We start from the raw sequence: 27,172 nt of genomic DNA on the forward strand, positions 1-27,172 counted from the left end.
AACTCAAGCAGGATTTGAACTCATGACTTGCAGATTCATAGTAAACCCTTAACCCACTGCACTACCCTGTTAAGTGACAATATAGGGAAAGAAACTACTTAATATATAATTATACATCATTTTATTGTTTATTTCGATAAACAATACGTCACAACATGGAAGTGTCCCAAACCACCTTAAGGATAATATCTCTTGTAATAGGATAGTGCCATTCATAAATTAAGAAACCAATCTTTAAATTATGAAAGTTAATATTTGTGATTATCGTACAACATTCATAATTAAAACATATAATCACATACCGGTAAGTTTTCTGAGAAATTTATTTATGGGTGAAACACATTCTTGATAACAAATTATAGATACATTTCAGCACAAGGCTTAAAATTGCATGAGTGAATTAAGCAAATAATTCAAACAAGACAGGGGCAATATTATTTAGAACCATTTACAATGATAGAGCTCTTTTTCCTGGACAAAATGATATATGACATGTATACAATACTCAACAGATTCAAATTGTATTGGATTGCAAGCTCTACCTTAATGGTCCAAGTTTCCTTTCAATTGCACCCCCCCCTCTCTCTCTCTCTCTCTCTCTCTCTCTCTCTCTCTCTCTCTCTCTCTCTCTCTCTCTCTCCCCCAATGACTGAGGGCAATCCAATATATATGAGTAATAATGAGTAATAATGAGTGTTTAATTTTTAATCATTTTAAGACTATTTAATTCTTCAGTTGTTTTATTTGGCGAGAAAATCTAAATAATTATGTAAGAGCATTTTACCTACTCTAAGTGTTAGTGCACCATGTCCACCCCCCAACCCCACCCCGATAGTTCCACTGAATTTCATTTGCAACCAAATTCCATCAAACAGATTAAAGACAAGTAAAGACTCTTTAAGTTGACAAAATATTATATTCATTGATGCGTTTCTTGGGCAGTTATGCTGGTTTTAGTGCAAATAGGTCAATTTTGGTAAAATATCAGTATTTTCATGAAGTTAAGGCCCTCATATCTTTGTGTATTGTGTTTAGAAATTTAAATTCCTGTTATTTAGAATTACTATGGGTTTTCACAATGTGAAGAAATGAGTTTCATTCAATTGCAGTGTGTATTATTTCCAATAAATTAAAAAGAATTGCATACTGTCTGATTTTTCAAAAGTTCTATAAATAGAACAAGGGAAAACCCAAGTGCATCCGTTTCCATGGTTACTGATGTAATGAAATAAAAATCCTTCTCGTCATAATCAAGTTAGGTTATCATGAGTATCTGTGCCAAGTCTCATGAAATTTCGATATACTTCCATTGATAGCCATTAATTGCATGGTTCTATCGTAGACTGCCTCTTAAGTCAAATGTAATTTTTTCTTGGGATAAGATGTTATGTATGGAGGGTTCAAAATCGTGTTCAAAAATTCAGACATGTAAATTTGTAAATCCGAATATGCAATCGTGTTGATGTGTGAGCCTGAGTATGAGTAGGTGTAATTCTGATCGTGTAACCTAAAAAACTCGGGCATACATACGTGTAAGATTTGACTCAGTTCCTTCGCATGATGCACATTTTGCAACTTAATTGTTTACATTAGTTAATTAAACCTTCAACTTTGCACACTTTCAATCCGTAGTTTCTGCATTTGTAACTCCAGGCTCGGCAATAGCACATCTGACATGATACAAATTGACAAATGTAAAGTCTACAAGTTTGTCGAATTTTGACATGACCTTATATGGCAACTGCCTTGCTGCGGGAAAAGGCATGCCGTAACCGCCGGAATGAACGAAAAATAAACATAATATTCAGCTAAACTGTTGCAATAAGCTTTTAATGAACGACGCCTCTTCTATCGAAAACACCAGTATTATTTTTTTTTTTAAATGAGGTATGATTGAAACTGGACCACACAGGAAGAGGTTCATTCAGAAAAAAATCGTTCCCGATGTGATGAATGCGCTAATTTTCGTAATATAAATCTCGTGGTATTATAAAAGGAAATGCTTAATATCTTATTTCTATAAAAAAAAATATTGACATGTAATTTAAACTGGAATATAAGTTAATGCGTACTCTTTTCTAAAAATGAGACGGATCAAGAAATTTCCTTAGGGGATAAATATATTTTAAGCGGCATGGGGTTCGAAAACCGCCGTGAGGTCCCAAGTAACTCCATTGCTTCTAAATTCTACGAATTTTGAGAGAGAATTTTTAACCGGGTTTCCGATTATTGAAATAGTAGAAATTGCGGGTGGGCGAGAGGCTGTCAAAAAAGAACCCTTATTGTACCGATAACTCCTCGAACGGTTTTCAAGATAGGAAGTTGTTCTTTTGCAGATCAATTGTACATATACAGTGTATCAGAGGTATGCAAAATGCTAGGATTTTGAATTCTGATAATTTATGAAAAAATATCAGCTGTTGAACTTAGTCATTTTTGGGCAAAAACATTGCATATAGAGTACCCCATTTCTTTGGATACGTAGTATTTATCAATCCAGGATTGACAAATGGATTATGGATAATGTTCACATTTTGTGTGAGCCGTAAATTGAAGTTTTTTTATGGGAGGCACTGTAGCTCCCAGATCGTCCATCTGAATTTTTTCAAAGAGGTAGCTATATAGACCTGCAGCTAGTTCACAAATGGCTGTAAAGCTCTATTATAATATATAGCTCTCCAGAAAATTTTTATCAACCAACTTCACAAAGTGAGTATGTATTGAACCGACATTCAGGACGTCATACTCATATCCCGTAATAATTGCTTGAAATAATTTTAAAAAATGCCAATTTTTACCTGCTTGATAGGCTGTTTTCTCCACATATTTCTGACAATGCAAAGAAACGTTTCTTAAAATAAATTATACACATTTTAATTTCACGACAGTTTACCTTATCTTTGGAATTTTTATTCATTTTTTTAAGGGGGTGTCGCTTCTTATGTCTCATATTTATCACAATCTCAAAACCAATGTATTTAAATAGTTTGTTTTTCTTATCGATAACTTTGCAACTCAGCTGGCCGACCCCGTGTAAATTTTCGCGGGGGATGTGGGGCGCGCGGGGGGGGGGGGTCTTGTCACAACTTTGTGGTAGCAATAAGGATGCATTTTGAGACATTTTCTTAATTCAGCCGAGGCCTATACTTTAACAATTTGTTGCATGTACTCTAGTAATCATAAAAAATCTTGACAAGAATTCCCAAAATCATGAAAATCCTATATAATCCGTGGGGGGAGGTATACCTACCTGGCCAGTCCCCCCCCCCCCATCATGAAATTCCTAATCCGTGGTGGTGGTGGTGGAGGGGGGGGGGGGGTGCTAGTAAACCTACTAATAATGACTCTATTAGTATATACCTACTATCACTATTAATATTTCATTCTCTTTAAGGTCTTTTAAGAGACAATTTTGTTTGTTGCGAGGAAAAAGTGTGTGTGGGGGGGGGGGGGGGGGGGGGGCTGAATCCACCCTGTTGCTATGTTCCTAATGGTTAGGTCTAACTTGGCAAAAAAAGTGGGGGGGGGGGCTAAGCCCCCGTAGCCCCTCCCCCGGTTCCGACGCCTATGAATAAAAATGCGTATATATCTTTATACACGTGTATTCATACACAGTCAAAGTCATTAAATGTATTTTTTTTCAGTTTTAAGAGGATATCTGAAGCCGATCGAATTCTTTACTCGCATCTTTTATACATTCTCTTGATAAAATGTACACCATTCTCATAATTTGATTTTCCGAAAAATGATACTTTCTATGAAATGTTGTTATTCAGAGATATTATGATTATAGGCCTACCTAATATTTTTTTATTTATTCCGTCCCTATTCCGGCGATTACGGCATGCCTTTACCTGCAGCTATCCTTTTTTCTATCGGTGACGTCACTGTTTCCATATATGGTCATGTCAAAATTCGACGAACTTGTAGACTTTACATTTTCAATTTGTAAGATGTCAGCCGTGATATTTCAGAAAACGGAAATACAAATGCAGAGATTACAGATGGAAAGTTTGTATTATAGTGGCAGGTTACATGTGAATAACAAACAACATTTTACAGCTGCAATAAGCATATGCATCTGTAGGAAAAATTAGATTAAAGGCCTGCAGGGTCAACTCTAAAGTGTTTATCCCTGAGTTTTATAGGTTACACGATCAGAATTACACATATTCATACTCAGACTCACACACCAACACGATTACATATTCGGATTTACAAGTTTACATGTCTGGATTTTTGAACACGAATACCCTCCATAGTTATGAAATACGACTACATTATGCTATGCAGGTGGTCGCCATAGAAATCATCAAAGTATTGCAAGTTAGGACAGATTAGTTTACTTGACTTACAGACTATAATATAGCGACATATCTGCCTCCAAAAAATATATGCGCTTTTCAAAGTTACACTTCAGTGAGATGGACATGTGTTCTTGGGGATTTTCTTTATTGCTAATTATATGAAAATTGATTTAAATAAAAAAGTTTTATTGAAGTTGTGTGGTATGAGGATGTCATGCAACTTAATTTACTTACAAGGTAAGCTACAGCCAGTGGAATACTAATTTTAGGTCAACAATGATTACCCAATCTATTAAAATACAAGATAAATAGAGAAGGCAAATATTGCTTGTGACATGTACGTAGTTTTTTGATACATCTTTATGATAAAGCAGAGAAAAAAAAAATAAAAACAAAAAAAACCCACAAAAAACAAACATGGAACTTGCATCAAATTTACTTCATGTACATGTTACCAAAAATCCGACCGAATATGCGCCTTTGTCACATTTAATTAAATTAACTGAATATAAAAACCGTAAAACCATTATTTTTCGCTTATTTTTATTGAAGTTTCTCCCTTTTTTTAAAAAATACATACGTAAACTTTCTCCGAGAGAATAACTGTTAATCCGATAAAGGAGAAAAAACTGACTTAAAAATAGGGATTTTGAATATTATTGCATCGTAGAGAGAAGTAATATTCATTTCTGTAAATAATTTTATTAAATTTTACGTTACATAGCAGTGTCTGTATATCAGGAGTAAAATTTAGACGCTCACTTATGCATAAATTCTCCCGATGATCTTTGATAGCTGATTATTATTTTAAATGGCTGTTCAAGTCTACTCGTATTATCAAATAAAATCAGCCCTGAATAAATTTTCAGAGATGCCATCAATTTACCAAATTTTGACAGCACGAAACAAATTCAAACTTGCACATAGTCTTCAAAAAATTAGAACGATTTATTTACAGAAGTTACGTGTTTTTTATGCACGTTTTTACGTACATTTCCTTACATGAATCATGAGTACATGTAATATATAACAATCCATGCTACCCTGAAAAATTTAACTCGCCATTAAACTTCTTATTGTTTAAACCTCTGTCACACTGGAGCTGCGTCCTCACAGCGATCCCGCTGCGTAATTGAATAATGTAAAACGCCATGGTAAACGAACTAGAGTCTTCTACAGCGCCGTAACAACTCAACGGCATCTTCGTTCGCCGCGGTGGGATATCCTAGCCTAGAACATTTTAGAACGCCATGCGACGGCGCGCACTTTGAACATGCACAAAGTACGCGCCGTGGCTCTCCGTTCCGATAAACACGCCTTAGAAGTGGAGTAAGGTCGCCATGACAGCGCCGTAAAGTCTCCAACAGCGCATGTGCACGCAGTCAGCGCGCAGAGCACGCTGTGGATGCGCGGTAAAAACTCCTAGCACGTCATGAGCGCTCGGCGGATACCCAGCGAGAGGGCAGTCAATCGCCAAGTAGAACTCTGTGGAAACATAGCTGGGAGCTCTGTAAGAACGCCTTTCTGAATTTCCCTTGCGATCCTACGGCGATTCCATGAATTTTACAACGCCGTGAACACGCCCTTGGAACGCAACTTTGTGTGACAGGGCCTTATAGAGTTTTCAAAACAATTACACAAACTGTGTTCGACAAATAGTTTTCCTAAAACATTTTCTTCCTGTCTTTATACAGGCTTTCAATCACAGCACGTTTTCATAACAAAAGCAGAAGTGAAATTTTAGTCATTAGTCATTATAATCGTTTGACACCAAATCACATAAATTTTCATCTCGCAGCAACAACGGAAGACCTACTCGTGGCTTTGCCACGAGCTCTGCTCTAGTTAATTATCTAAATGCAAATAAAAGGAGAGGTAAAGATGTTGAAACAAAAGTTAAAAAATAATGCAAACAAAAAAATCGCGTATTTTCCGTTTTAGTTTACTACCTGATAATAATTTGTTAAATGGTGTTGTTTAAAATTTCTTTGTCTTACCGAGACCTTCTATTCGGTATACAGAAAAAGGGGCTGGTCCCTATAAGTAGGGAGTTAGAGGCGTCAAAAGTTTTTTGTCAATAACTTGTAAAGGAATAAAAATTTCTAATGCTTTATTGAAGCAAAGTTGTTAAGAAATTTATTCCGAATCCTTCCGTAGTATTCAATTTAATGTTTTTTTTAATTTTTAATCAGTATTTGTAGAAACAATTGATGTCAGTTCGGTCCATTTTTGTGGGGGTGCGCACGTTGAGCGGGTTATGAAAGGGCTTCTTGTAATGCACTAACTGATACATGCAGCGCGTAAAGATGATTCCACAAAAAATTCCCAAATGTTTTTATTCATATGTACATTTTCATTTCATAAAGATGAACCTCTTTGACCTTATTTTTTTGTTTGTTTCATAACTGTGCCCCTTTCTATATTTAGATGCATTACGAGACACGGGTAACCGATCGATAGTGCATGTGTTTATAGAGCTGGACGTACACATGCTTAACGCTCGACTGTTTTACTGTAACGGAGACACTTTGAATTGTTTCAGTACTGGGAGATGTGTTAATAAAATGGTTCCAATGCATGGTAATTAAACTCATCTTTTCTACAATATACGGCCGTCATATAAAGCACAATGTGTATTAATGACATGACAAACGTACGCTGGAAATTCAAACAAACACGGGATTGCTTCCGATAGAACATTTCTTTTAAAGCAAAACAAAATACTGATTTACGATGAAAATAATATTACCATCGTGGAGATGATTTTAAAAAGTGAACTTAATATTTGTTTACGATAATATTTGAATCCAAAGCCGCTTATTTTAAGTTACGGTTATTAGGGATATTGATTATGACTTGCCCCGTGTTTCGCGGTTTTTTTTATTTGCAAAACATCTACAAACGAAAATACCAAACAACCTTCAGCAGCAATTTATATAATATTTATTACATACACAATTCTAAAGAGGTAAATGCTTTATAATTGTAATCGCTATCTTCCATGGAAAAAAGTGGCATGGAAAAAAGTTGTTCAATGTTCATCAAACACGCTGTAGCCTTAGCAATCAAAAATAATTAACACACTGTATATTGATAAATTGACATATTAACAAACAATCAGACCCGCAATGTGTGGGGTTTTTTTTTACAAGTTCTATAAAATGTAGACTCAATGACTGAATTATTTACCGTTTTCCGTCTGGGTTATTTTGAATAACGGGTATGCTATGTGTACATCCTTGTATAGATTAATAGCCATATAGATACATACTTTCAGTGAATAATTTTTAAAAAAAATTGTGCACATGCAAAGCAATGCAATGCTAGGGCAATTAAATTCGAACAATGTATATGGTGAGGGTCGGACTGATACTGGTTCTGCTTAATAGCGAATGTAAGACGAAGTATTGGGGTGTTGTTTTTTAAACAAATATATAAGTGTTGCTTTCTTAAAAGCTTGCATTACTAAACAAAGTATTTCATTGGAAGCATTATTAGTTACTTTAGCTGCATATATGTAGCTCTCGGTCTGGATACCGGAAAAACTGACTACCATCCGACATTTTTCATACAAGGGCTACATTAAAATTATTTCATTATTTGAAGCTTATGGGTGGAATGAAAACAGTTTCACATGTTATATGACATAACGATTAACAATATTTAAGGTTTTCCCTCATTTTCAAGCAATGATAAGATTAAAGACTCTCAAAATAAAAAAAAATAGACGCAAAGTAAACTGCATTCATGTTATATGGTCACATTGTATGATGTTAATCAAAAGTTCATTGTTTGGACTCGTCTACTAAAACTGCGAAAAAATAATGAATGAGACATTCTGGCGCAGAGTCATGTAAATAATATGTCCATTGGTCAGAATTGATTCTTTCTCGAGGGTCGGGGTAGGTATAAAAACCAATTTAATCGTTCAAAGTTTTGAATTGTTAACAAAGATATATCAGATCGAATGTTTTAGAACGATTTATAAATCCATAATACAGCCATTTGTAATCGATTGACGTGTGAGCATGATTGTGTATTTAGTAGGCGGACATCCTTACACCCTATAAATTTAAGACAAATGAAATCGTCCAGCGGATAGAGAAAACAAAACCACCTGGCATTTTAGTTCTTCCACTTAACTTTCCAGCCTGCATGTTAGAATAAGTTAATGATTTTGTTTGTTAATAATAATTCAACATCAATTATAAATCAACAATGAATATACACTCTAGTACGCTAGTACAAATGAAATCGTCCAGCGGATAGAGAAAACAAAACCACCTGGCATTTTGGTTCTTCCACTTAACTTTCCAGCCTGCATGTTAGAAAAAGTTAATGATTTTGTTTGTTAATAATAATTCAACATCAATTATAAATTAACAATGAATATACACTCTAGTACGCTAGTACACAATCTTGTTGCGTTGACAACCCCCCCCCCCCCCCCCACCGGTCATGATACCTATTTCTAGATCAGGATTACACACGTGCTTGCATGTTGCAGAAGACAAGCTGGAAATTAACTGTTAAATGAACTATAAGTTACCGATATCATCTCTTTGTAAATGTATTTCTCCTCAATAAATACCTGTAGAAACTGATACAGTACCCGCAACGTTTTTTTTTTACAATCCTATCCTATCGTATCGTGTATCAATCCTATACTAATTTTTTAGATCAAAGTTAACCAATATTATATGTAATTCATATCTGTTAACATTGAAAATGAAAAACGAAGTTCTTAGGAACAAGGTAACATATTTACCTGTAAATCGAATATATTAAATCGTACGCCTGAGTGTATACCTGCGTAAACATTAACTTTTATGCAATATAATTTTGTTGCATCATATTATACAGAAACAAAACTATTTATGATATAATTTATATTTAATTAAAATCCGATTTGTATTTTGAACCCGTTATTTTCCGTGTGATATTTGATTTCAGGCTGAAATGTTCTCGGCAATCAGCTAGGGTGTGTGGTAATGAAAACAATGTTAACAAATCGTACGCGGAATGTGTATCTGCGTAAATATTTATTTAAATTGTCTGTTTTTAATGAATCATTTTCTTATACAGAAAGAAATGTACTTATGACAGATTTTATATTTACTCTATACAAGAGTTGGATTTATATAATTAAACCCGCTATTTTCCGAGTGATTTAATCTCGGGCTGAAATATTCGCGGCGATCGGCTGTACTGTATGGTGTTCGGTAATGAAAACAAATTTAACAATACAGAAAATTTATTGATCATTAAAGCTCATAATTTTAGTTGAAAAAAAAATTAACTGGTCATTTTTATACATTCTATAAATGATGCAGCGATGATTAACAACTCGGCAATTGTTACTAAAAAGAAATTCCACGTAAATCTTTATTTGTGCGTGTTCTCTCTCAAATTCTGCCATTATCAGTTTGTTCGTAAATATCGTTTAAAGCGATCATACGTTTATCATGAACATCGTTTATCCTATCGTATCGTGTTTCAATCCTATCATATCGTGCGTGTATACTGTACTATCGTGCGTTAATCCTATCCTTTCGTGCGTGTATACTGTTCTATCGTGCGTTAATCCTATCCTATCGTGCGTGAATCCTATCCTATCGTTTATCTTGTAAAAAATAACGTTGCGGGCACTGTATATATAATTGTGAAAACCATAGAGGAATGCATGCATGATCGGCGCATAATAACTGCTTGATACAATATTTCTTTTTTCCAACATGCTTGAAGTCTATGATAGTAAGAAAATATATGCTTGACTTCATATCAGAAAATTCAAGCATGTAGAATCAGGGGAGGTGGGGGTGGAAGAGGGGGCCTGTCCTCCTCCTCACTTTTTCTCGCAGCAACTAATTTTTTAAAATTTACATGTACAAAATTGAATTAACATGGAGTTGCCCCCCAACTATTTTGGGAGTATGTAAACAAAAATGGTATGGAAATCATGAAATAAGGAGTGATATTGAAGTTTTAGATATACTAAGCCCCCCCCCCCCCCTCCCCAGATTAGATTTTGAAGGTTTTGGAAAATTCAAAATTCCTTTTTTTGCCCCCCCCCCCCCCCCACTTTCAAAAACGAATCTACGTGCCTGGAAATTACTCATTTTCTTTATTCCCTTTTTTAATAAACAAAACAAACCAACAAACAACACTGATCCAGATAAATATATTAATTACAAAAATAAACCTAAAAAACAAACTACACATTCATTCTTCACCTACAATATTGCCTTTTCGATATTTGTCATCGTTGTAGACCCGTGTAACAATCTATAAAGTAGGTGCTTGCACGACAAAGAACCCTTTGGTGATCTACGTTTTCATTAACGCATATAAAGAAAAAATATATTTTGATTTATTCTTGAATTTATCTTGATGTAAAAAAAAAAGAGAAGAAATTAGTTCTCAGTCTCTCTTTATGCATGTTTGTAAGCGGTTAATCTAAGTTCATTTTTTCCATGCAATATTTCGGATAAAGCAATGACGAGTTGTTTCTTGAAATTTTATTCAACTATAAAATGTAAAATGCTAACATTGAAAATTGTGCCCGATTTCTTTCTATTTTTAAGGTAAAACTTTATTGATTAAAAAAAATGATTCTTTGAGACAAAACAAATTGACATAATCAATAAGAGTTTGACAGTTTCTAATTGCAGGTCTGTATCTCTAAGTCTGAAAAAGAATCGGATGGACGACCTAGGACCCAGATCGTCCATTATTGCCATTTCTATCGTACGCGGACGCAATACTCACCGAGACTAAATGGTTCGTATCTTAAGTTTTAAATGCTTTGAAATGTAGTATTGGCATTCCGATAATTTTGAAAATGAATAATTAAATAAAAATGGTTAAAATTACAGTATAATTACCTGCATCGGTCTTCTCCATGCGCGGATCTAGAAGGGAAGGGGAAGATTTTCCAGACCCCCCCCCCCCCCTCAAAATTTCTTTCAGCTACCTGTACATTATAAACTTACCAAAAATATGCCTCGGACATCCCTTGGCAAACTCAAATAATCGTCAGACCCTTAACCCCCACCCGGAAAAAATTTCTGATCCGCGCATGCTCCCCTCCCTCGAAAAAAAATATTCTTTAAAACCACCTATAAAATTTTAAGGATCTCCGGATATATAATAAAAGATTCATTGGCGCTTATGTTCGATAAAAATGCGTGTAAAATGTTTGCTAATGGTCTTTTTACATTCATACCGGGCATAACCGCATTCCTACTTTGTGAATGAAATACGAATCAAACTATAGACAACGTATTAAGATCTGTATTTGCTTATAAACATGTTGTAAAATACTTTGTTAATTTTCTCAATGTTTATAAATCTAATATACAGTGTTTATACATCTAATATTGTACCATGGTCAGCTATCAATTGTTTGTATTACGTCACAAGTATGACGCAGCTACGACGTAAGACTTAATCGTTGCTTGCAACGAGCTCGTCTCTAGTTTTACTTAATTATTCATCATAGTTGTTTTCCTCCATTTGAACATTTCATGTTCTCATTCCCCATTGTTCATTTGTTTCCATTCACGCTGCTTCATTCAGTCATTAATCATTCATAGTATGATAGTAGTACGAGGGGTCACGTGGTTGCATTTAGGGGGTGGATCGGTGAATGAATAGGTGTGTTAGACTGGTTTGCCGGGTTTGAGTGAGTGAGTGCACATGTCAGTCTATATAATTTAATTCTGAACACGAACTTTCAGAATTGATATCAAGACCCCACCCAAGACAGACGGTTGATGTCTGTTTCATAGCTTGTCAACTCGACTAACTATTTATCTAGTAGTCTCATATCGCTGTTATACTTCGTGAGTTATTTTGATAAAATATACTATATGTGATTTAAATACCATCTAACTAAAGATAAATTAAATGTATGAACATACATGTATGTAGTGAATGTAGACAATAAGCGTGTTTTAAATTAGTAATATTATAATTGTATATTAATATAGATCACCTGTGGAAACCGTACAATGTTCAAATAGATTTTATCTGACAACCATTACAATTATGCACCAATCTCAAGATTCTCAAGTTTTGAGATTCTTAAAGAATGTATGCATGCAACTCGCATTTCTGTATGTTGTAAAGTTAAAACATTTAACCTGTTATTTAAAATAACTGATCAATAATAGTAAGATTTTAGGGATTTTTTTCATCTTTTAAGCTCATTTAGATTTTTCTGATTGCATGTTTTTTAAAGGAAAATACATGTCACGAAGACGTTTAATATTCCTATACTATAAGGGATTATTAGTTTTAGAAAATAATGTAATTAAGAGATGTAGAACGATTGTTGTATGTACTCGTTAGTTTTATTTAAACAAAATATATCTATCAAAGAGACTCTTTCCGAATTTTTTTTTCAACTTTATCTATTTCATGTACTAGTAATGACCTTGGAGGTGTCATAATAAAATCTAACAGCATTACAAAGAATCAAATTCTCAAAGCCATGGTAAGTTATTTTAGGTGAGCTCTTAAAAGTAAGGTTGTTGGTGGACGTAAAATGATAATAGCTGATTCTGAAATTTGAGGAGATAATGTTTATAATTTCCAATCTACATTATGGTTCTATATATAAGGTGATTTTTTAAAAAAATGACGAGTTTGGATATGTAGAAGTGTGTATGTACTGTAACTGTTAAAGTTGTGAAATAATTTGTAAATGACTTTTTATTTTTACTACTACTTTAAAATTGTGAGAAACATCAGATTATGAGTGGTAATTTGCAGAAGTCTTCATATATAAGAAACTCAGATAACACATCTTATTTTCAATAAAAAAAAAAGTGGCTGCTAAATTGCATTTAGATTATTTGAGCATATTGAAACAAATTACCACCAATATTCAGATGTTCCAAAATATTTCTGCCTTTAAAGAAAAACAATAGTATGGTTCTTATATATTTTGAGACGATTTTTCCCCCGAAAATTATCAAACCTAGTTTTTAAATTAAACGTAAGAGAAATTGAAAATCCGCTGCATTGAAAGAAACTTTACATATTCGCTCCATATCATAATGCTTTATTTGATATAGTTATTGATTAATGTAATGTATTTGATGAAAAAAGTAAATCTTACCTATATCAGCAACTTTGCATTTGGGATTTTCAAATGGGCCTGTTGTTTCCGATTGGTCCTTTGCGTCTAAGAGGGAAGAATTGTTAAAACTTAAGTTATTTTTCTTAAAGTGTATGTGTGCTTTCTGTTAAAGTACAAAACAAATTTTTAAAAAAGTCCGGTCAAAGTTGTAAATGCTTGACATGATAAATGTACATATGAATAATTCAAATTGCTAATTACATAACTAATACATGTACGTACATTTATGAAAAATTCAAATAAAAATACGATGTTCTAAATGTTTAAGTACCAGTCCACATAAGAATCAGACAATATAAATAAAATATTATATACAACCTAGCAAAAAGTACTTCTTTTATTAATGAATTATAAAGATCTTGTTAAAAATATGACATTCTGAAAATTTAACTTTGATTTGCTCACTAATTACAATACAAGGGCTTTTTGAATTTTGCCATATTTACCGAATGACTCCATAGAGTATTGTGTTAACTAAGTGAACTGTCTTGAGGTAAACCAATTTGCATCAAGGATGTTGGTTAGTTTCAATTGTGTTTATAATAAGTATTAATCATATGCTTTCTTATTTATTCACAATTTACATGGGTGTTCTGTTCTGTAAAAATTGGGAGGCATTAAAAGTAAGTATACATCTATAGTTTTATTACCTCCCTTAAGTAGAACCCTTCAGTAAAGGATATTAATTTTGGAGTATTCAGTAAACAATGAAAGCAGACAACACTTTTCATACAGATCAAATTTGCAGTTTTACGCCTTTTTACAGCCATGTGTGTGGACGTTCTAAATTTTTTCCATCAGAGTGCAATCTTGTTCCAATTTCTAAATGTTTAAAAATACATATCAAGTCATTTGAATCATTTTAACTTAAGTAACTCTCATATTCCAACTGAGGGGCATTTGTTATGTTTCCGAGTGGGCATATTTTCTTGCAAGTCCATGGTACATTGTACTATATGCCCAAAGCTGCGTGCACAGTTAGGAGTCATGTGGCGACGGGGAAGCACGTGCGCGTGCCCAAATCACACCGGATAGGCAAAACCAGAGAGGTCCATCTCGCCTTCAACGTCATATTTTTTACTTGCCAACAAAGGTGTCCTCGTACCTGTTGGATCAGGCAAGTAACATCTTTTAAGATCAATTCTATGTAAGAATTAAAATTCGGTGGCCACGCATAGTCACGGATTTTCTTCATACTTGACAATATGATAGACTTTGGTGAGTAAAACGCCGAACACCATTTGTTTGTTGCTATGTGGTCCCGTTGCCATGGTAACCGAGGGTAAATTTGTAAAAATAGCATTTTAATGCTTATTTGAGAACATATTGTGAGTAATGTGCAGAACTTGGGATTTCCAGGGTAGAATATATTATTAAAAATAGTTGTCATTTTTCAAAAGAAACAAAAAAATTCATGGAGAAACGCATATTTTTAGAGCGTCTCCATGGTTACTAAACAGAAATTTTAAAATATGTTTTCTTCATCTAATTTAAATAAAAAGTGCAAATCTTGGATTTTGTGGTAAACACTATTATGATTGTGCAATTAAAAATTGAAATATGAAAATTGAGAACCGTTGCTATGGTAACCAGCTTAAAGATAAGGAAAATTATAATATTTTTAGGCATCTTTAAATGGATATTATTCAGATATAATGAATAAATATATAAAATCAAATGGTGAGAAAAAATAAAGTATGTCCTTTACTTTACCGACACTTGCAAAAAAATCTGAAATTTTCTAAAAATAACTACCGTTGCTATGGACTTTTCAAAAAGTAAGAATTTCTGTGTGATTTTTTACGCAACTTAAATTTGCATAGCAACAACACTTCTCTGTTGCATAACAAAGGTTTTTGTGGTGTATAATGAAAATTTAGATATATTTTACAAGTTCCAACTAAAACAATTGCAAATAAATTCTAAAATCAGGAATGAAAGCATATCAAAATAATCTTCAATTTCTCAGTTTTTCTTAATTTTTGGCCTTGTTGCCATAGCAACGGATGTCAAGTTTCATGATAAAATATATATTGCATGGACATTGATATGAATGTAAAAATTTAACAGTTTCCCATTTGGGCTTATTAAAAAACCGTAGAAAACTGATTAAAAAAATTTGTAACGGTTTCCATGGTAACATTTTAAAAGTATTGGTTTCTCCATCAATTTTCTTATATAATTAAATAATTGAAAAAGGACAAAGGCTGTTTTATGTCATTGGTAGTTTACATTAGTGGGCAAAACCTTCTTATATGGCTTCAAAGTAGGTAAGTTTTGCTATTTTCCCATCTTTAGCCTCGATTACCATGGCAACGGTTACTCCCAGCAACCAACTTTTAGTGTTTTTTTGCGTTTTACACCTAGGTGTGTCCATGTATGAAATATAAGGAACCTTGGTGACTATGCGTGGTCAGACCCTTTTATAAATCATTGATTCTTACATAGAATTGATCTTAAGTCATATTTTGAAATGTTTGGAGATACTATATATAATGTAAAAATATCGTTACATTTAGATCTATATCTCAAATTATTAATACAATTTACAGGAAAGTCTTAGTATATAGTATACTCTATTGAATGTTAATTTTGTACAAGTATATTCCTTGCATGTGGAATTTCATTGTAGAGTTAATGAACTATTGTACCAGAGATAAAACCATCACCAGTTAATTTGGTTTCTATAAAAAAAAACACTTACAGTGTATAATTATTGACTTGCATGCACGCAATAATTAATTGATTGTTTAATTATTAATAAATAGATCGTTTTGTTCTTTCATTAAACATGACCTTGCATCATATAACAGGTATTTGTCGCAAGTGCAGAGGAGATATATACGAGGCAATGAAGGTTGTCAAATATGCTAAATATTGAGGTAAGTGATTTTAAAACATGATATCAAAGTGTATATTTTATTTACCATATATTATAAATATTTGGAACTAATTTATGTGATTCATTCAAATGAAACAAACTCATTTATATACATTAAGGTGAGAGTTAATTGATGGCTACAACCAGTAAACATATTCATTTTTGTGTAATGATTATAAACATGTAGAGAAAATAACTTACAGTGATCATCTCCCTATAATATATGATATCCAATTTTTATGCCCCCTTCAAATAAGGGAAGGCATATTGCTTTGCTGCTGTCGGTCGGTCCACCAACAGTTTCTGTTCATTTTCTACGCAGAGGTTGCACATATTGAAATGAAATTTGGTATAAAGAGTTATAATTAGGTTCGATTGTGGGTACGATCGAGCAATTTTTGACAGAGTTACAGTGTATGCACCTTGAACGTAGAACAATTCCAATTATATGCAGTTTCCGTTCATTTTCTTCGCAGATATTCAAAGGAAGGGGGGGGGGCATAAGTGTTTCACAAACATCTCTTGTTATTGACATTTTCCTTGCATTTACACATTTATTTATTAATGAGGGTAATTTTCATTTCAGTTTTGTTGCAATGATGAAACCTCATTTCCAAATTTCAATGTGGAAGTAAAACCTGACGTCGACCCCTCAAATCTGGTAAATTCTATTGGTTTAATTTATTAATCCACAACTAATACAATAATCTTTTTTATCTCAGAGACACAATATTTTGGTTATTAGGATTTTAAGCAAATTTGTAATGATACTTTTTTTCAAAAAAAGATTCATCGGCAATCAAGTACATGTAGTATGATAATCGAGGCAAAAAACTCCAAAGATCAGGTTTATTCAAGGATTGTTCATGATCAGAGACAGGTATGCTTTTTGAGTTTAGAATAATTTATTTATTTTGATAATTCAATCATACATTTAATATTCTATGGTTATTGTTTAAATATTTCGTGAAGTTAAACAAGTAAAATATGAGAATCTGAGCTGAACTTTCAATTACAAAAACATTAAACTACAGGTAATGTTCCGAAAAAAAATATGCAACTGTTTATTTTTTTTTCTGTTTTTGGGCAGAAGAAAATGTACCAGCAGACTTGCAGGAATATTTAGAAGAAGAATATGTAAGTTCATATAAATACAATATTAATCTTTTGCAGATGATTCCAAACATTCTTAATGACATTTGATTAATTTTGATGTACTAAATTAATTAATCTCAAGGTGATATAACATCACTAATTGTGTGTATATATAAGTATGTTATTTTAGTGTGTAAATGCTTGGCAGAATTGAAAGTAAAATTAAGATATATTCACTTGTAAATAATTATCAAATTTTACCCAGTTTAAAAAATAGAACAAATAGACAACTTGCACTAGCCATGAAGAGCAATTAAACAACAATAATTTAAGTCTTATCTATCATAATCACAGGTACTGAGTTCTCAGCCTCTGTCCCAAGTTTCCTCATGGAGCGAAGAAAATTTGGAAACTTCGCTTGATGATGTAAACAAGGCCTTAAGTTCTATAAGTAGGGGCAGTTTCAGTCCGCTGAAATATCAGGCTAGAAGGAATATAGATATCCTAATGTCCAACACCATTCGCACCTTGAAAAGGAAAGCAGAAGAAGCTACAAATCTAATCCTAGAAGGTATATGTTGTCATTTGGCTTTTTTATTTAAAGTTTATTTTGCAGAATTAATTTCTATATTGTTTCAGAATGTTAATTTAACAGTTCCTTTAAAATTAAGCATAATTTTTTCTTTATAAATTTTCTTGCCCCTTTTATGAAGTAATATAAGGCCACTTTTGTAATTTAATTATTTTTTAATACTGACTGACTTAAATGTTTAAGTGTTTGGAAAATAAACTTGTCTGTGCAATCAAATGAATAAATTAATTTAGCCAAACCAGCTAGTATATTATTTGAAAAATCAGCTTAAACAAAATGGGTCTGTTTTGGGTAGTATATGGTTTCACCATTACATTTAAAGAACTTGTGTTAAAATGTATTTTTTTTGTTTTACCTACGGTACAAGTACATGTACAAGCTAACCCAATTTTTCTGGGAGAGTTATTGAATAAGAACTAATATAAAATATGGCTACATTGTATTACTCAATATTTTCAGAAATGTATTCGTCAAACAAAATGTCATGTTCTGTTAAGCAGTTATGTAATAAATCACATGCTATGATTTATTTTCTTAGGTATAGCTCCTGGTCAGGGGAAAAAACTTTTTAAGTTAATCCAGAACCCTTCAGATCTCAAAACAACTTCTTGTGATCTAGAAAGAGATGTGGTCAATCTGTACATGGAGAGCAGAGATAAAGACATTTAGAAACAGCTTCTGTCTTTGATTTCATTGTCTCACACTAAGAAGGAACTACAACAGCTCATCCCTCAACTCTCAGTTTATGCCATAAATGAAGCACGCAAACATGCTTTAGATAAAAAAAGAAGGTAGGTTTTCTCTTAATACGATAAATAATGTATCAAATTGAAATTAGGATTTTGATTAAAAGAGCAGCACAGAATAATTAAAGGTTAGACAGTTTGTCATATGAACAGTAAATATCACTAAAGCTTTACAGTTTTGCACACAATTTTCAAAAAAAAAAATTTGAAAACATGTACATGTACTACATTTGTACTTAATAAATATTGTGAAGATAGATCATGCATTAATTAGGCTTTTCTTGAATACTTCATTTAACCAGGTTGGTACATGTATTATTACATACATTTTAAAAATTAGCTTTGTTGCTAAAGTAGTCCATTTTTAAAGGTACTGAGGTTCCAAATCAGAAACCAGTGTTTCACAGAAAAATGGACATTATAAAATTAGACCATGCACTGGATTTCATCTTTAATCCAGCATTTTATCAGGTATTGATTTCGATTTTAATTTGTAGTGCATTATTAGCTGTTTGCACTGTATCCTAGAGTGACCTTAATTAGTTGCTGGTGGTCCCCATTACCAGTAGCAAACCAAAATATTCTTTTCAATTGTATAACTTTGTCCATGAAACTATGAAAATATTAATTTTCAGTTTCAATAGTTACATGTATATTGAGCATATAATTCTTAACTTGAATTTCAACAGTCAAGCTATGCGCCAGTATGTGGGCTATATACCTGTACCTATTCATGTACTTTAGAAATTGATTTTGTGAATGTTTCACATGTTTCCTCTATACTGGTACTGAAGAGATGAGGCTAGAAGATGACAGTGTCATATCCATTCCAGAAGTGGTTAGAACAGTTTGGCACCCTAGTCAAAATCTACCTGGCATATTGTGAAGAGACAGAGTTCATTCCTCTTTCTATATCCACACTTTACCATATCCTGCGTGTATGTCCTGCTTCAAGGCGTACAAACCTAAAAGGCCTTGACAACACAGCAGCAGATGGGGGAAATTCCTATGATGTGCTTTTATCAACAGTTGCAGGTTTTTAAGTTTTGTATGTGTACATATTATAAGTATTGTTTTCAAGATGCAAAACTGAATTTGAACACGTAAGATATGTGTTGTCTGTCAACAGCACATTATACATGTATATACAATTTAGAAGGGATATTGTCATTTGTAAAAACTATTTAGCTCTATAACATAACATTTACAAGCTGATTAGACCTTTAAAGAAAATTTGATCATTTTATTATGTTATATAATAATTAAATTTCAAATAAATCATGTATGATTTTGCAATTATTAAAGGATTGGAAAAGTTTGTTGGTTTTATTACATGTAAAACAATATAGATATTTATGAACAGTATTTCAGAGGTGGAGACGTATGCAACATTGCTTATTGATAATGGAATTAAAAGAGTGTAAGGAATCTCTTGTAGCCAGTAAGATTTACATGAAGACAGATTTTAAAATGCACATAAAACAGGTATTTTAAAAATAATATATCTCAAATGGTTTTAATATCACTGTCATTTTTAAGGAAGATGTGTGGATATTTTGTATATTTGAAAATAAAAATGTCAACATTTCTTGAACTGGCTTGTTTCTGCCCAAAATATACAGGTACATGTATATTAAAATTGTATATTTTGATGTTTTTATAGACACTCTTTTATGAATGCAATTAAAATCAATTATTCTTATTTTTTTGGAGACTGACCACTGCGGTGATCATTGCATAAACTATGCTTTGAGTGATCCACTTGATAATCAGTCTCAGCAAACCTGTATTGACCATCAACATGATGTTGCTTGTGACCGCTGTCAATTACTCCCAACAGCAATTTTGAATTTGAAAGAAATATTGGACAAACTTGCAGGTAATTCTCTATTGCATATATAGTTGATGTGTTTCATGTCAATTCATGTTTAATCCCATTTTGATTTTCTATGAATTCGATATATTTTAAAGTGAAATATTCAATCTGAATGTTTATAAAAACTATTCTTATGTACAAATATTTATTGAGTATTGGTTTTAAATTAATTTACTGATTGATTTCATCAGATCTTTCTCCAAACATCAAAGAAGAAATGTTGCTTGACATTGAAGCAGCAGAAGCTAAGATTCTTGAGTGGAAAAGTCATATTGTAAGAACTATAAATCAAGACAAGGCAAGAACCAAAACACTGAAAGATCTCCAGCCTGGTGATATTTTTCTCATTATGGACTGGGCTATGAAATTCTTACCGATTACATTCTGAGAAAAACAGAGCAACTGGTATGCCCAGAAGGGCATAAATTGGTACGTATTTGTGTGCATTTACAAGGACGAAGACTCAAATTTAAAGGTAAGACAGCTCCAGTGCTTACAATGATATGGTCATTATGTATCTGTTGGTCAATTTTCTGTCTGTCCAATGACATTCATCGTTCTGTCCTTTCCTAATATTTTACTTCATAACGAAGAGGCTCGTCAAACACTTAGTGTACTGATATGCTTTACTCTGTGTCTTCATTGTAAGATACACCAGTTTAATTTTATCACATGCTTTCTTAAATAATATCCAATGATGAGATACATCAAGCACCTCATTGAGTAAAATTTATCCCGAACAGAATAACTCGCAATTTTAAATTACATGTAAGTCAACTGCTGATATTATACTGGTTTAAACACAGTTATAAAGAATTTTGTTTAGCATAGAACATTTGCACATGTGATGGATGGAGTGCGACAGGACTGGTTAGCAGTTGCATGTCTCCTCGAGGACACACTTCATCACATCAAAATTCAACTTCCAAAAACTACTAGGGCATTCCTGAGAAGTGATAATGCTGGTTGCTACCACTGCGGCAACTTATGGCTTGCCATTCCAGGCATCAGTAGGCGTACTGGTAAGGATTTTGCTTTTTATAAGTTAAAATTTTTATTATATTGGCAACCAAATTGCTGAAAGCAAAAGCATAAAGGTTGTCCTAGGTTTTTAGGTTTCAGGGTATAATCAAATCAAAGGAATGCTAAGCATCAGTTGAATCAGATATACCAATTCCGTCTATATATAGAGTAAAATAAATTTTATAACTAACTTCAGAGTCATGAATTTTTTTAAATATAACACTTTTCATGCAAAATGTGTTCATTACTAATGCCATAAAAAGGGAGTATTCATGATGTTGAAGAGAGCACATGTATTCTATTTCAGGTATTTTCATAGCCAGCTATAACTACAGCGAGGAAAAGTGGGAAATCTTATTGTGATGCCAAGATTGCCCATATGAGAGGGAAGCTGAGTAAAGAAGCAGCATCGGGCCCTAACATCATCACTGCAGCTGACATGAAATCAGCTATAGACTAGCATAGAGGAACGACTGGATGCCAAGCTTCACATGTTAAACTCCTTGAAAAACCCTCTCTTACAGCCAAGTGTCTAATAAAAGGCATCACTAGAATATTAAATGTGAAGTTTGGTGAAGGACTTATAACAACTTGGCGAGCCTACAACATTGGAAGGGGCAAAGAATTCCCTATTGAACATGAAAACAATGTAAGTTTAAATGAGAAGCAAGTACAGAAATTGTTTACATGGATATCACGTAAAATGCTTTTTTTCAATGAATAATCAACAACTGTTTTTCATTACAGGATATTGCAGATTTAGAAATGAAATCAGGTTTTGTTGCGAGTCATGGAGCAGAAGGGAACATTCGGAAACCCACATATAGTAGGAATGATGTGAATTCTGCAGTTGATCATTGCTTTCCATGTCCTGAAGAAGGATGTACTCAGACCTTTACTAGATATGAGGATATACAAAACCATTGTTTCCCTGGCAACCATACTTATAAACTTCAAGCAATGTCCACTTATGATGATATCAAGATGAGATGGCGGAATGCATGTTCTTCATTAACAGAGGATACCCTGAAACACGCTTCTAGTACTGGAGAGGAAGTCACAGATCAAAGTTATGGGCAGTCTGACATGGGGTGGGCCTTGAAAAAAGACAGAAAAATTGCTCGAATCTCGGATTATCTGAAATCCTTTTTGACTGACATCTTCCAACATGGTGAGAATGGTGGAACAAAGGTGCACCCATTTATAGGTTCTCAGAATATGAGAGTGGCCAAGAACGAACGCGGGAAAAAAAGATTCAACCCAAACCAATATTTGGCAGTTGGTCAGATATCTTCTTTTTTCAAGACTTTCAGCTATGAATAAAACATCTACTAACGACATAAATTATGGTGATTTGGATGCAACCCTTCTGAATATTGCAAAGGCTGATGTTATAGCAGAATTTCAATAGAAATTCAAAATCTTTGACATTGAAATGAAATACATTAAAAAAGGAAAATGATTTCAGGTATACTTTTGTATTTTGCTTAAAGCCTGTGAGTATTGCAAAGTTTTGATGAAGAATATAGAAATTCCATGGTCATTATGGTACATTACTTAAATTGACAATTTAGGATAGACATACATGTATATGGCAAAATCCTATCAAAAACATAATATGAATTGCAGACACAACCTTTTGTATGATTTGGTATTGTTTTATTGCATATCGTATCAATGTAGTTAATGTACAGTTTGAATATTGGAACATGGTGCATGTAAAAAAAAGTACTAATTTTACATGCATGTTTAATATCTTGTTTAAAACCTGAAAATGTTGAACACGACCCTGGCATGTATTTTCTTATTAGCCAGCTACATGTAGGACAAAAAGTGTCTACTTATGCTTAAAACTGGATTCTAAATATTACATGTATACATATTGTGCTATTGTGTACATGTATACATGTATTATAAGTTACAGTGCATTGAAATCTTTTATGTAGATCTACCAGAATTCTTAATGCGATTACGTACAGACATTAGTGTACGGTTAGTATACCAAGTGTACCAGTTTTGACAGCTGTCACTTAAACAAGTTTAAAAAATACAAAACGGGCAATGCTTAGTGTGATCGAGAGATCATTTGGTTAAAACCAGTTTTATAAGGAGTTGGTGTAGCAAAAAAAGGTCACCAACATTCACATGAGAATTTTAAGAGTTCTAATAATCGACAAACAAGTATATTTATGGATAACTGATATGGTGGTGCTCGGTTTGACACAATACAACTCAAGACATTGATTAAGTAATAAGAATAGTCATTTATTAAATAATATAATAAATGACAAAGTACAAAATATAACATAAAGATGCCACAATGTAAACTACAAAAACACAATACTGTTAATCAAAGAAGCAATCTTGCATATATAAAACATAATAAATATATTTTTATACACTTTTGATACCAATTTCCATTTATGTAGTAAAACGACTAAAACTTATGATCTTCTAGGGCTGATTTGTGTTGCTATCAAGCAACAGTTTTTTGTTGCTTAGCAAGATACAATAAATTTAAAAAGCCCATGAAAATAACAGTTGCTTAAGTTTATACATTGCATACACTGTATTTTAATCTGAAGTATTACAATTGTTTTGGCAACAGAAAAAAGAAAATGGTGTAAAACTTAAGAAAGATGATTCAGCATTTTACATGTATAAGAACTATGTACATGTACATGTACATGTATATTTTGTGGTCCTGTTGTATTAAATCACTTCATACATTCTTTTTTTGAGGGGAAATATTTTTAGTGTGTTATATCATTGGTCACAATATAGAATTGCAACATTGATTACTGATATTATATGAAATGAGTCAAATGACTTGTGATTTAAACTCATTTTAATTGTACACGATGTTGTAGAGTGGAGAGATAGGAAACACAGTTGCAGATGAAACAATTGTGCAGTATTTAAGAAAAGGCTGGTAAAGTTATGCTAATTAGCCTGTGAGTTCTCTCTTTCTAATATCACACGATCCATTGAAAATTTTAAAAATTAAATGCTACATTTGTTTCGATCAACATACATGAATTATCAATTATTGTCAACTGCCACAAAATTATATTTTTCCCTTGTTGCTATGACAACCTAATTGTAACCATGACAACAACATCAATTATTTATTATTATGTTGAAATATGATATTAACCACCTTTCTTATTTATATTGTATGATTTATAGTTATATTTAAAAAAGAGATTTGCTTATAAGCTATTAACATTCACATTTTGGGCTTCTTAAAATGTAAAAAAATGTCGATATTCGTTGCTAGGCAACAACCTTGTTAAACAAAAACCCATGTTTTTTCAATTGAATTCTGATAAAGATTGGACCCAATAACAACTTGACATGTTTTTAATTGCTATCTTTTTTTTGCTGATTTTTTTTTTTATATCTTGTTGAATTTCACTTAGAATTGTGAAAATGCTGAGTCAGCAAATTTTGCAAAACATACAAATTTGTTCCCCCAAGAAATAAAATTCCATAATTTTTTTTTCTGTATCTTAGTTTTTTTGACAGAACAAACAGTCAATTTTCTTGACAAAAGCTTCATACCAATATTTTATTTCATCAAGACAGATTTTGACCCCCTCGAAATATGAGAATGTTATGCAATCTGTTTTAGAATAACCTGTGGTTGCTAGGGAATTTGCGAAGTGAAGATATCCATAGCAACTGTAATCTGATTTCATAAATTCTTTCAATACTTGAATAGTATAGTAAAAGGAATATTTGCACAAAAAATCATTGAATTCTGAAAACTGTCATGTATCAGTATTTGTCTGATTCTTATGTGGACTGGTACTTAAATATCAATGTTACTTTTAGGTACATGTAATAAAGAGCTTTCGTAGGAATCATTTATCTAGTGTTTTAAATTTTGATGGTTTTCCGGAAAAAAAACAACTTATGATTTATCTTTGGAAATTAAAACAATTCTTAAATCCTGATAAATCAAAATATGGGTTAAACCGATTTTTTTCCGATTTTATTTGTGTATGTAGTATTTATAGGAAGTGTCACTCACCTGCATTGACAACTGCACATTGAAGACTTTCACTTGAATCTTTTGTTTTTGTTTGATTATTTGTATTTACGTGAAAAACATTGACAAATCATTCAACCAAAAAATATTCTAAACATCAAAAAGATAAATATTAAGGATTTTGAAGCTGAAATCGGGACTAAGTCCTTCGAAACAATTTTTGAAGTTTTACGTTGTTTTTCACCTTTGACATTGTTTAATCTAGTTAGTAATTCAAAATATATATAGCATACCTCTACTAGCAACGTCACATCGTGGACATTTCAATAATGATCCCTTGGTTTCCGTTTGTTCTTTTCTATCTGTGTGGAAAAGATTAAAAAGCATGCAAAAATAAAATGGGTATAAGAGTCAATCGAATTAAACCTTTTGCTTGTTAAGCACACGTTTCCTCTATGTCAAAGGAAATATAACAAAGTGGATAATATTATCCAATGCTATCTATCACTGGATGAAAGATCTGGTTTCAGCACTGCATAAACCGTTTGGAAACTTTGCGGAAACTTAAGGTTACTTTAAGTTTCTGACAGTTTTCAGCACGGAGACTTCAACAAGTTTCATTAAGTTTCTGCAGTGCTGAAACTTAGGCTGTCCACGAATCCAAATGGTTTCCGCATCGGAAACTTACTGAAACTTGAAGTTTCTGCATATTTTATCCTCCATATACGATTTGGATACATATTGTTTACAAAGGGCTTCCGCAATTGAAACCTACTGAAACCTGAAGTTTCTGCATAGTTTAAACATCCATAAATTGTTTAAATACATAATGTTTACAAAGGGTTTCCGCAACGGAAACGTACTGAAACATTAATAATTATTTTTTTTTTGCTTCCACAAAAACTCAGCAAGGTTTCTAATATATGTAAAAACAACACAATTTCAAACAGTTCCAAATTTATTTGATCACAACACTAAAATTGTCTCTAATAATTAATAAAACACTCTTAGTCATTAGACAGTAATACCCGCACCATGTGTTTGTCCCTAAATAACACTGTTTTGTACCAGTTTAATTAAGAATGAAGGCTATATGCAAGCTTCGGTAATACAATTAAAATTTATAATTTTCATAACTGAAGGATGAGATCCCTTCCCATATAATAATACACATCGTGACATAAGCAGCACCTTATGTGCAATTTGGGGTAAAACTGTTTGCAGTGAATTTTCAGTTAATCAATAATCTACACATTTTATGTCATATAAAGTATAATGGTCTATATAATTATTACAAACAAAATTAAAAATTAAATTATGCCCCCTCCCCGTGGCGGTTGCCGGTTTTAGATTTGCTTCTGTGTGCCTACATGAACATCATTGTGTGCACAGATTTAGAGAAGGGGTGGGAGTGAGTGGTCCAGACCCCCCCCCCCCCTATGAAAACTCATTTATATCAGTTGTAAAATTACCAAAAATACACCTTGGACCCCAGTGCTCTTACAGACATGTA

This window comes from Magallana gigas, chromosome 4, assembly GCF_963853765.1.
Source record: "Magallana gigas chromosome 4, xbMagGiga1.1, whole genome shotgun sequence".
Taxonomy (NCBI): Eukaryota; Metazoa; Mollusca; class Bivalvia; order Ostreida; family Ostreidae; genus Magallana; species Magallana gigas.